Source organism: Lissotriton vulgaris, chromosome 4_1 (genome assembly GCF_964263255.1).
Source record: "Lissotriton vulgaris chromosome 4_1, aLisVul1.2, whole genome shotgun sequence".
NCBI lineage: Eukaryota > Metazoa > Chordata > Amphibia > Caudata > Salamandridae > Lissotriton > Lissotriton vulgaris.
The window spans coordinates 572,174,998-572,187,356 of NC_141691.1; positions in this window are offsets into that span (position 1 = coordinate 572,174,998).

A 12,359-nucleotide genomic window follows, 5' to 3' on the forward strand; every position below is an offset into this window, starting at 1 on the left:
GTGGTCTGTAGACAGCTCTAGCACAGCTGTAAACTAAATTTGCATGGGAAACACTGATCAACAGACAAGCCAGCCCCACCCTGTCTGGTGTCTGTGGTAATTTGGTCTCTCACACTCTATTAGGTGTAGATATAGTTTTCTTTAATGGTATCTGCCGGAAACGTGGCTGCCCTCCTGCCAGCTGTGGAGCAACTGCCAGTGAGTGGAATACACCCTCTACAACACTCTACAGAACGTCCCGGTATGTGGGAGATACAAGTCATAACAGTGTCCATGCCTCCTGCCCTGTCTTGGCATAAAAGTTAGAAGAGGCGCACTTCCTGATATTGACATCTCTCAATAGCGAGCATGTGTTCAGTCAAGTAATGAAGATCGCTATGGAAGGAGGTGTAATATTTAAGTGGAGAAAGGTTTGTACACTATACCGCAATGAAGAGGAATTGGTGATGCCCCTGAGTAGTAGAAACTTGGGGACTCTGCGTGAGGGTCTGGAAATTCTTTGGATGTGTTTGCATTGGAGATGGCAACTTCACTGTCTTGCCATTTTGGAGAGGCTCTTTTTTTTGGAGAGCTAGCTTGTGGTAGGTCATATGAGGTAGGGATGGATGAATCTGTGCTGTAGGTCACAAACAGAAATGTCTGCAATAATTTCTAAAATATAAATGTAAAGGGAGGAGGGGCTTAAATGAGTGTGAGAGTGGAACTGAACAGAGATGATGACAAGTGTATCCAGGAGAATACATGCAGGCCCTTTTCCTGGTTCAACTATCCATTGAGGAAACTGACCCCACAATTTTCTGATCTTTCTTGTTACAATGAGCAACCTGGAAAGCAAGATCTAGATTTCCAGAGTCCAGGTGGAAACATTGAGAGCTGTGGAGAAATTCAGGAAAGTGGAGCTGAAAGGGATATATTTTATTTATTTATAAAGTATTATATAGCGCGAACAAGATCCCAAAGGATATCAGAGCCCTTTACAAAGGAGGGAATCTAAGTACATAAATCCAAAATCGACAACAAGTAAGAATATACAACAGGAATAATCACATAAGTCCCAGACAAATAATTGCATAATTCCCAAACAAATGAATCAAGGAGAGTAGTGCAATAAACAGGTATGTAGCAGGCTACAAAAGGGGGTACACAATGCGGAAAAGAAGAGCATAGATCCAATATCGACATCAAGTTGGAACACACAACAGGAATACTCACGTTTCCCAGACAAATGAATCAAGGAGACTAATACGATAAACAGGAATGTAATGGGCTACAAAGGGGGATATACAATGCAGTAAAGAAGAGCAGCATCGCATGAAGGTACAATGGTTGTAGGAACAATGATTTCGAGCAAGTGATCCTAGCTCAAGTTAAGTTAAAAATGTGTTTATTTGGAATCTTTTGGCTTCCAGTTTGACAGCAGTTGTTGAAGAGATTCTGCATATTTCTGGTGGAAGAGAGTTCCTAATACGTGGGGCAGCGCCGAAGAAGGCTCAGAAACCGGTTCTCTTTTTGCTAAAGATGGATGGTTTGAGGAGGAGAGTGACACCGCAGGATAATTCAAGCTTTTGCACTAGGTACCTGGGAGTTTGGAAATGCAGGGCTTTGTGCGCCAGAACGGCAATCTTTAATTGAATTCGAGCTTCATAGGGTAACCATTTAAGAGAATAATCATGCTGAATATATTTTATCTATAGGTGCCAAAACAGATCCATGAAGTCAGCAACTCCATGCTCCTTTAACAAGCATTGCTATAAAATATGAATGATGACATGCTTATTTCAATTTGCCGAACTCTACACCCAAGTTCTGGGACAGGCAATGAAACAGCAGTTAGTAATGTGAACACATGGATACTTTCAGAGGGGGAGTTGGGGTTGCTTCTTAGTAATGGGGGTTAATAGGGCCAGGCATGTCACTAGAATAGTTTTCAGGGTTGATTTCTGGACGCTGACAATGATTTGAAGTGTTTATCATGATGATAGAGGTTCCTACTTCTGAAGGCAAGTGCTCCCATGGGACCCAAGAGGCAATTGTACTGTAACACTCTTACTCCTAGTACATTTTGGGAACTAATCTGATTGTAAGCTCTCCTCTGCTACAGAAGGTGGAGTCATTTAGGGGGATATTTATTAAAGTTTTGCATTGTCCTTGCACCACGCAAAGTAGCACAAGGGCGACGCAAAACCTGGAAAGTCATTCAAGGCCACCTTGCGTGTCCCTGCGTGGCTTGGTCAATATAGAGTACCGCACGGCAGTGCAAGCCACTGCCTTGCGTTATTCTTCCCCCTAGGCATCCCATTGGTCGAGCATGGCTGTTCCCATGCATTCAACAAAGGATGGTGGTGCATTTTCAGATTTATCACGGCTGGTAAACCTGGGAATGCATCAAAATGCTACACCTTCCCAGGGAGGTGTAATGGGGAGCACATGTAAAAAGAGGAAAAAGCCTCAAAGATTGTTTTCCTGGACAGAAACAGGTTTGCCTGCATTGGCGCTAGCCAGCCAAATGTACACCAGCACAAGGAGAGAGCAGAAATGTGGCCTATCGTGATAGATCGGCTGTGTTCTTGCCATCTCCATTCCAAGCAGCACAGTACGGTGTCTTGCTGCATTTTGTTGTGTGAAATGATGATAAATGAGGCCCTTAGCATGATAAGATTGTGTGGTCTAGTCAGATGCTTGATGTGCTGGCGTTCATGCCCTTTATGTAGTGACATACTGAATGTTCTGTGATGACATATCCAGTTTTCATGAGAACTTTGGGGTGGCCGAAGAAGACGGAGTGAAGCCTTTTGACCTGGATGTGTACTCTTGTGCTCTTTTACTGTACAGCTCACATTTATGCTTATTTGATCAATTTACACACATTGATCCACCTTCTGGTGACTTAGAGGTTTTAAAAAAAAAAGAAAAATTACATTTATTTTTATTGGTATTTGAAAAGGTAATATGACATTCCAGCTTCACATCACATCATGTGCACTATATAATTACAAAGATCAAGAGGCAGGTTAATAAAGAGGAAAACAAAAAAAAAGAAAACGGAGCACTTAAGTCAAGTACATCATCGCCATTCCCCAGTTACCTATCAAGCAAAGCAGTCTTATACATGGAATCTGCAGCTCCTCGAACCTCTGTAGGAACTTTAGGACCAATAGTCCTGTGCACTTAGACCATATGGCATTACCATATGCATAGTCCATCAAGTTACAAAACAGAAAGAAAAGAAAAATAAGAAAGTAAAAGGCAATCCATGGAACATCACAATTGTGTGTCTACTGTCGGCCACCCCTCCAGGTATTTCGTGTATTGGCCGGTGTGCTTTTATACACCAACTCTGTGTCTGTGCAGGTCTCCCTCCCCCAGCTTTCATGCATCTGAGGCATCACCTGACTTGCTGAGTAGGTATAATCTCAGGTGTTCCCAGATGTCCCTTGGCCGTGAGCTGACAGGTAACTCCTCAGCATACGCATTAAGAGAGTCCTGACAGTAAACTAGATCTGACAGCCATGCTTTCTGGGTAGGCTTAGATCTACCACCCCACGTAATAGCCACCCTACGTGCAGCCAACAATAGCGCCAGCCTCACAAAGATTCCAGCCACATCCACAGTGACCATCTCTAGTATACTGTCCACAATCGCGCTCCAGAATTCACTCACCTTCCGACAGTTCCAGGTCAGATGCCTAAAATCTTCCCCATCTTGCCCACATCTAGCACAACATGCCGTCTCGCGCAACCCAAATCTGCGTAACCGCGCCGGAGTATGATAAACTTGATGTATATACTTAAAATAAATGATCCGGAGGTTACCATTCATGGTTAGCTTCCCTGTCAGGCCACTCACATGTTTCCAATTCTCCTCTGTGATGGAGTCAACAGACAGTTATTCCATCGTTCCCAACTTTTATCAGGCGTCTCAATAGTTTCATCCTTTATCAACGCATACAGTCTGGATACCAATTTTTTATTTGTGGGAGTAGAGAGCACAAACTGCAATGACAGCAGCTCAGGGGGATCCTGCGGATACATGAAATAATGCATCCGGGCAGCATGGCGCAATCTATGTATTGCAAAGCGAAAGAGGCGCCATTGGTTAGGGACATATTGTGTCGCTTCAGGTGCTATAATCGAACCTTGCGGGTAGCTGTCCCTCATGTGGCTAATTCCGGCTTCCCGCAGCAACCTCGTAGAGGGGCCCTCATGTGTAACTGACAGCGCCGCATGGTATTCCAATTGCATCTGTGAGGCATACAACAGTAGCTTCCACGCCAGGCGCCCCACGTTGTTCCAAGCTGTGATCGTAGCATCTACTGCATTTATTTCCGACTTAGGGGTGCCACGTGCGGCATGAGTAATGATGCTATGAAGGGGGATCGGGGCAGCATCGCCTTCCTCAACGGCAACATGTGGGGTGAAAGCATGTGGCCTGTACCAGTAGTAGGCATATTGGGCCTGCACGCTCAAATAGTAAGCGTAAAAGTCTGGAGCTGCAAAGCCCCCTCTATCATATCCTTTCATGAGGACTGACCACTGCACTCTCGCCGCCTTGCCCCCCTATACCAGCCTAAGCAGTTGGCTCTGGAGAGTCCTGAAAAAAGACTTCGTGAGTATCACTGGTATGTTCACAAAGAAATAGAGGAACCGTGGCAACACTATCATCTTAATTAACGCGATTCGGTCTGCCAATGATAGCAGCAGCGTAATCCAGATGTCTATCCAGTCTGTCAACTTCGAGCATGCCCTGCCATAATTTTCACGAACCACTACTACCGGGTCACGATGGATCCAGACCCCTAGATATTTAATTGGGTCAGCTGTCCACACCAGTGGGAATTCTACGCTAGGTTTAGCAGTGCGCTCGGTCAGCGGAATTATGTACGATTTTCCCCAATTTATGTGGAGTCCCGATATATAGCCAAAGCGGATATATTCTCGAAGCAGTTGTGCTAAGTATGTGGCCGGTTCCCGCACGAAAAGTACCATGTCATCGGCATACAGTGAGATTGCCACTGGGCGGTAATTAAAGTTAAGTGCCGTTTCTCTGTTTCTTTGATGTATCACGCAAGCAAGTGGTTCTAGAACTATCGCAAACAACAATGGCGACAGTGGACAGCCCTGCCTTGTGCCCCTCTCGATGCTAAATGACTCGGATGTTAGCCCTCCTACCCGCACCCTCGCCTTTGGCGCCGTGTACAGCACTTTAATCCACTGCGTGAAAAGCAGGGGTAAGCCCACACAGTGCATATACGGCCATTCTACGGAATCAAATGCCTTGGCTGCGTCGAGTAACACGGCTGCCGCCTCCAAATTAGGGTCTAAAACATGGAACATAGAGAAAATCGTGCAGAGATTGTGGGAAGTGGATCTTTCCGGGATGAACCCCGCCTGATCAGGTAATACTAGCCCATGTAACAACGGCTGTAGTTTGGTTGCCAATATCTTTGCCAAAATCTTGGCGTCAATGTTGATGAGGGACAGCGGACGGTAGGACTCGCAGCTCTCCAGCGGCTTATCTTTTCTAAGAAGCGTAACGACCAAAGTCTCTCAGGGAGGGAGGCAGCTCTCCATTCTCATACGCCTCAGTGTACATCTCCAGGAGGTAAGGAGCGAGCAAATCAGCATATTTCTTATAGAATTCAGCTGTAAGCCCATCTGGACCGGGCACTTTCCATTGGATAACGCCGCTATCGCCATTTTAATGTCTTGTTCGTCTATGGGTAGACATAGATATTTCCTCTGTACATCAGAGAGCCATGCACAGGCAATGTCCTCTAGATACGCCTCAAATTCATGTTTGGTTGCAGCACTACACGATTTATAAAGGTCTGCATAGAAGCAGCGGAATTGTTCTACAATATCTTCCGGTCTGTAGTGCTCGCTCCGAGGTCATCCACTATCCTGTCTATTCAAGCTTGTTCCATTCTCTCCCTAATTTTGAGCACTAGTGTGTGTCCTGGCCGACCCGCTTCCCCATAACGTCGCGCTGCATATCTTCTGGAGATATACTTTCTTTCTGTGTCAGCTAAGTCCTCGTATTCTCTGATCAATTCCTGTATACGGGCTAATGTTCCCGCCTCTGGGTTGACCGAGTACTCTCTCTCCAGTTCACGTAATCTACATTCAGTGTTTTGGAGTTGGGTGCGGATGTCCTTAAGGATGCCCGCTGTTGTCCCTATGCAGACTCCCCTGATTGTGACTTTGAAGGCCTCCCACAACGTAGAGGGCTCCCTCACTGATCCTTTATTTAATACAAAGTACTGCTCTATGGCCTCTCACACAGTCGATTCATAGATCGGATCAAGTAATGCTTCAGAGCGCAGCCGCCATGTGAAGGGTCTCCTCACCGTCCCCGGGACCGCCACCTCCAGTATCACCGGACTGTGGTCCGATAGTTTACGGGCCATAGGCGTCACTTCTAGCACCCAGTCCATAACCTCACCTCCAATCAGCCAGTAGTCCAGCCGCGACCAGCTTCCATGCACAGGAGTCGCATGCGTACCCTCTCTGACCTGTGGGTTCCTTTCCCTCCACACATCATATTGTCCAAATTCCTCCATGGCTCTCACTACACACTTAGCCACCTTGGGGGTACAATGAGAGATGGGGCTGGATTTATCCAATGTCACATTCAGATACGTATTTAGATCCCCTCCCCATACCACCAGAGAGATCGGCAATTCTCACAACTTCCCACATATGCGGTCTACACATGCCGGATCATCTGCTATTGGTCCGTACATATTGACAATAGAAGCTTGCCACACACCATCGCACATCTCCCCTCCTCATCCGTGTATGTGTGTAGCGGCGTAAACTCAACTCTTGCATACGATGAATACGATACAGTCAGACGGAAGCCCTCCCACCTACGCGCTATCCCCCGCTCAGTGTATGTGGTCAAGTGTGTTTCTTGCAATAGGGCAATATGTATCTGGTGTCTATTCAGATAAGCCATCACTTGCCTCACTTTCTTGGGAGAGTTGAGACCCCGCACATTCCACGTTAGCAGCCTACATCTACCTGCCATCTAACTGTATAATGTCCATGGTCAACCAGTAACTATCCAGCACTAGAGGGCGCCTAGCACAGCAGCCCACATCGGCGGCACTGCACTACTCAAACAACTGAAAAGCATGGATTGCCAACACAAAAAAAGAATACACAAAGCAACCAACATCAACCCTCTCCCCTCCATCCCTTCCCACCCACCACCCACTCCAACCTCCCAATCAAGTTGAGCCCATGTACCCCCCACCTCCCCATCCCCACATTTCTAGTTAACCCAGGTACCAAATGGGGAGCACCCACATCAGGGAGAGGCACGGCACGTGAACCCGCGCCGAGATGGGGTTGCCAGAATCACTGATTCTCCCTCCACTTGCTCCCTGAACGATTCTAACAACAGGAATTCAACACTCCACCCAGAACACAATAATGTCATGTGAAATCTGATGGACTCATGTCTCCCATGGTGCATCCTCCGCACAGAGAGTCAAACAGCATCCATGCCACCATCAGTGCGGTCATTTTGTCAGCTCTACAGTGCAATCTTGCAGCCGCCTCAACTTCACTCCGTGTCACCCAGCCCCGATTCAAGCATGGACATCTCAGCTGACTGCTGCTTGGGCTTCGCCTTACATATATGTTTGGAAAATTTCAATGCCGATTTCGCATCTGTAAAGAAATGTGATTGTTCCTCATGGGTGACCTTTAATTTTGCCGGATACAGCATAGCATATGGTATCGCCGCTTCTCGCAGGAGCTTCTTCGCTGGCACAAACTCTCTCTGTGCAGGAGTGTAATCAGGGAAAAATGATAGCTTGTCTCCCTTGTACATCACAGGTTCTTTAGCTCTGGCTTCTCTCAGAATGTCATCTCTGCCACGGCTCGGACTTGCCCATTATTGAGTGCGCTCAGACCGGGCCCTCTCACAATGCCCCACCGTAGCTCTGCTCTGCGTGGGTGCACTAAGCCTGTGTCAAGTTCATAGGCCTCGCTCGGTCCGTTGGCGCGACCTGCAGCTCCTCACTCCACCGGCACCCAAAGCACTAGTATCCTCTGCTTGCTATGCCCTTGCGCCACGCCTCTCAGCTGTCTCGGAAGGCCCCTCCCCTGCTTATCTATGCCCCGAGTTCGAGCGTTCAGCCTGTGCTATGGCCCAGGTCCAGCCTTTCAGTGTGTCCAGGTAAAGAGGGCTATATTCTGTCGCCCAGCACGGGAGGTGTGCAATATGTGGTCTCGTGCCCAGGCCAGCGCCCCCGCCGGTCCTCCCTCAACCCAAGTGGCTCGCCAGGGCCCTCCACCCCCCCACGCCCCACGATGGGGGCCGTAGCGGGGCAGACACACTCCCGGGCGAGATACCAGGTCCTGGGGACAGCACCGGGGCCCGCAGTAGGGGTCAGGAACGCCACCAGAGCCGATGCCCCACCCCAGCCCCACCGCACGGACACTGAGGCACCGCGCCCTATACGGGTTTAGCACCCCGACTGCCCAACGCCGACAAGGCCCGATGGACTCAGCTCTCACGAGCGCCACACTCACTGCTACACTCGTGCCTGCCCGACCGGGGCTCACAGCAATCCGCTCGCGTGCTTCTGTTGCAGGAGGCTTCTTCCAGCAGCGAGCGCCTCTCCTCCCTGCCCAGGGCTCCTGTATTTCACTTGTGTATCGGGCTCCTCACCAGTGCGGGTGTGCCTCCGTTAAGTCGGTCGAGTACTTCAGCCCATAGATCAGTGTCCGCACCCCATAGGCTATGCAGCGCCCCTCGGCATCTGCCGTCCAGCCACCGCTCAACAACAGTGTTCGTATCCACAGGCCTCTCCGCTCAGCAAACCGTGCGCCGCCATTTTCTCTGCACCACCTCATGCTCAATGTCGGCGGTTTTCAGGGCAGCCACGGGGGTAGACTCCACCAGACTCCGTTAGCACGTGCCCCTCGCCACTATACATGCCCTGGGGGGGGTCGCACCGCAAGTGAAGGGGGTATGAGGATGGTATTCGCTCAGTATTGATTCCGGCGTGCGGAGCTCCCTCAGAAGGCAGCCCTTCCACTACACGCCTAAGCCACGCCCCGACTTAGAGGTTGACTGCACATCAGAGACTGTTTACTCTGGGAGCAGGTGGTAGGCAAAGGAAGAGGAGAATGACGCAAAGAGATCTCTTTGAAGAGGCTGAACCTTGAGACAAGTCTTATTAGGTGGATATTGCACTAGATACAAGCATAAGAGGTGTGTTCATGGATGTTATCCGTGTGTCAGTAATATGTTACAGTGAGGAAGAATTATAGTGTTATCATTCTGGAATTATAAAACATTCTTTATTGTCAAACAGCTGGACACTACCATACAAATGCTGTATTTTGATTGGCTCCTAGCCAGTCAACATCTTCTCAGGAGATTCATTGTCTGTACCCAAGGCAATCCTCATTACAGTTTCAATTATCATATATCAAAACACCTGCTACCTCTAAAAGCTGTCTATGAACCTCACTTAGGGAACTCGAATATTCACATAGCTCATAGAATGTTCCTACAGTGGGAGGCATTCTGCGGATGAAGACATCTTTAGCATTTTTCATTTTCCTGTGCCAAAGGCTAATTATAAGCATGAACATGTTGCTTAATTCTGCCTCTAAAAGTTCCTTGCATCAGTCCCTGAAAATATTAATTTTCATTGTTTATGTTATGTGTAGATCATGTCAGTTTTCATTGTTTTAAAATAGGAGCCTCATATTTCTGTCTGATTTACAATCTGACTTATTTTCAATTTCTTTCCGTTAATTAACCTTGAACGCAGTCGCAACACAGAATAATATTTTAAAGACGATATATATATATATATATTTAAATGTGTTTTGTCATTTCCTTATGTTTAATTCACTAGAAGTCAGAGCATACTCCAGCAGGTAAGATGTGACTGCTAACTAGAGAAAGTGGGAAAAATGAAAAGGAAAAAATAAATGTCCACACAGCAACACCTTGGAGGTCATACTATCTATTGGAGCACACGTGTGATCATTTTAAATATGAAATCTGTCTGTAAGTAGCTTACTGCACCTCTAAAGAAATCTAACCACATACATTTGAAGGGGAACATTAAAATAAACTTACATGTCTATCAAAACATAGCTTTTTTAAATTAGGAAAGTTTAAAGCGAAAAAGAAGATAGGTTGCCTGATTAAACATATGGTGTAAGGCCATGCTGGACTTATGTAGGAATCTGTCCGTTAAGCTATTTTTAGTCCCTTATTTATTATGTCTAAAACTAAAAACCCATATTGCCTTTACATTTATTTTAAGTACCTGGTTTCATATATACAGGAAAGGCTTTAAATTCAACATCTCCTGTTCCAACAAAATGGCATTCATGAGTGCCTCGTTCTGATGGATACATCTGTCAGTGGATTCCTCACCTTGTGAATATCCCCAGCGCCAGCAGCATTAGGACATTTTTTGTAGCCCTCCACTCCAACGAGGACGACGTCACAGAACCATGGCTCCGCTCGCGACTCCGCTGATAAGAGAGCTTCATCGGCGTGATGACGTCAGTTCCCTTTTTTCCGCGCCGTCGACGCTAATGGTTTTCTTAGACTCTCCGTGGTTTCACTTGCTACTTTGTGTTTCTAGCTTGTATTTCTGGTCTTCTCTTTGTTTCTTTCTCGAAGATGCCATTGAGCAAGTCGGGATTCAAACCCTGCAGGGAGTGCGGAGGACACAAGTCCATTACCGATCCTCACGAAGATTGTGTCTGGTGCCTGTCGTCGGATCACGACGTCGAGGGATGTGCCTGTTGTAGGAAGATGAACCCAAGGTGTTAAAAGAAAGAGAAGCTAAACTCTTCATGGCGAAGTTGAGAAAGAAGAAAAGAGGTCGAAGAAGGTCGAGGTCACGTTCCAGGTCGAGTTCGAGGTCTGGCTTGAAGTCGACGTCGGGGCATGCTTCAAGATCTAAGAAGCATAAGAAGAAGAAGAGGCATGGATCTCAATGCCGTTCAGAAAAGGACGCAGCTCCGAAGTCGACCTCTCCAGCTCCTCTATGACTATGTGTCACCTTTTCCCTCGATTCAGGGTCCTCCTGTAAGATTGGCTTCACCTGCGGCTTTACCAGCACAGTCTCTGACGCCGGCTCCATCTCCGACTCTGGCTCATTCTCCAGCTCTGGTGGAAGAAGCTCCAGCGCCAGATGAGTCGTCCAATCCAGTGGCTCCACTGTCGGCGTAGATTGGCCCGAGTCTGGTAATGCGTACGCCTGAGCCTTCTCCAGGTGCTTATCCACCTTTCCCTTGCCCGGGGCAAAATCCATCGCATTATTTTAATGCGATGTATGAAGTCTTTAAAAGGGCGATGTGCCCCTCTGGAGCACCTTCGTGTCCCATGGGTTCTATAGCATTTAATCTGGGGGTTCCTCAAGCTTATGCTCAGGCTCCCTTTATGCCTTTTCTTCTAGCGGCGCTGTCCTGGCATTTCCTAGTGCCGAGGACATCAACGCCATTCCCTTCTTCTCCGGCACCGTCAGCCCGACCTCGTTCAACTCAGGCTGTGCCTCCGGATTTGTGTTCGACGCAGGCGCCAAGAAGGATGGCAGGTTACGTCCAATCCTGGATCTCAGGCTCTTGAACCTTTTTCTGAAGCAGGAGAAATTCAAGATTCTCACACTTCTGCAGGTTCTTCAAGCGCTGCAACAGGAGGATTGGATGGTGTCGATCGACTTGCAGGACGTGTATTTTAATATCCCGATCCTGAAGTCGCACAGGAAGTATCTCCGTTTTACGGTAGGGTCACAACATTATCAGTTTGCAGTTCTCCCGTTTGGACTTACTACTGCCCCTCGAGTCTTCACCAAGGTGATGGCAGTGGTGGCAGGTCATCTCAGGAGGTCGGGGATTCCAGTTTTCCCCTATCTGGACGACTTGCCGATCAAAGCAGAGTCACCAGAGAAGGTGCTTCATCATCTGCAGGTTACAACTCAGCTGTTGTACAAATTGGGTTTCTTGATAAACATGCCCAAGTCTCACATGGTGCCCTCTCAGCACAACCTGTTCAGAGGGGAGGTACTGGACACTACTGTGTGTCGAGCATTCCCACCTCCACAAAGGATTCTCGACATTCAGGAAATGATTCCTTTGTTTTACAATGGAACAGTCGTTCCAGTCCTGAGGGTCCTTCACTTGCTCGGTCTGTTTACTTCCTGCATTCTGTTGGTCAACCTTGCACGCTGGCACATGAGGGCGTTCCAGTGGTGCCTCCGCAGGCAGTGGTATCATCACTATGGAGATATCAGGGAGTCTGTGAGGATCTCCAGAGAAGCTGCAGCAGATCTGTCTTGGTGGATCATGGAGGGCAATCTGTCTCAAGGAAAG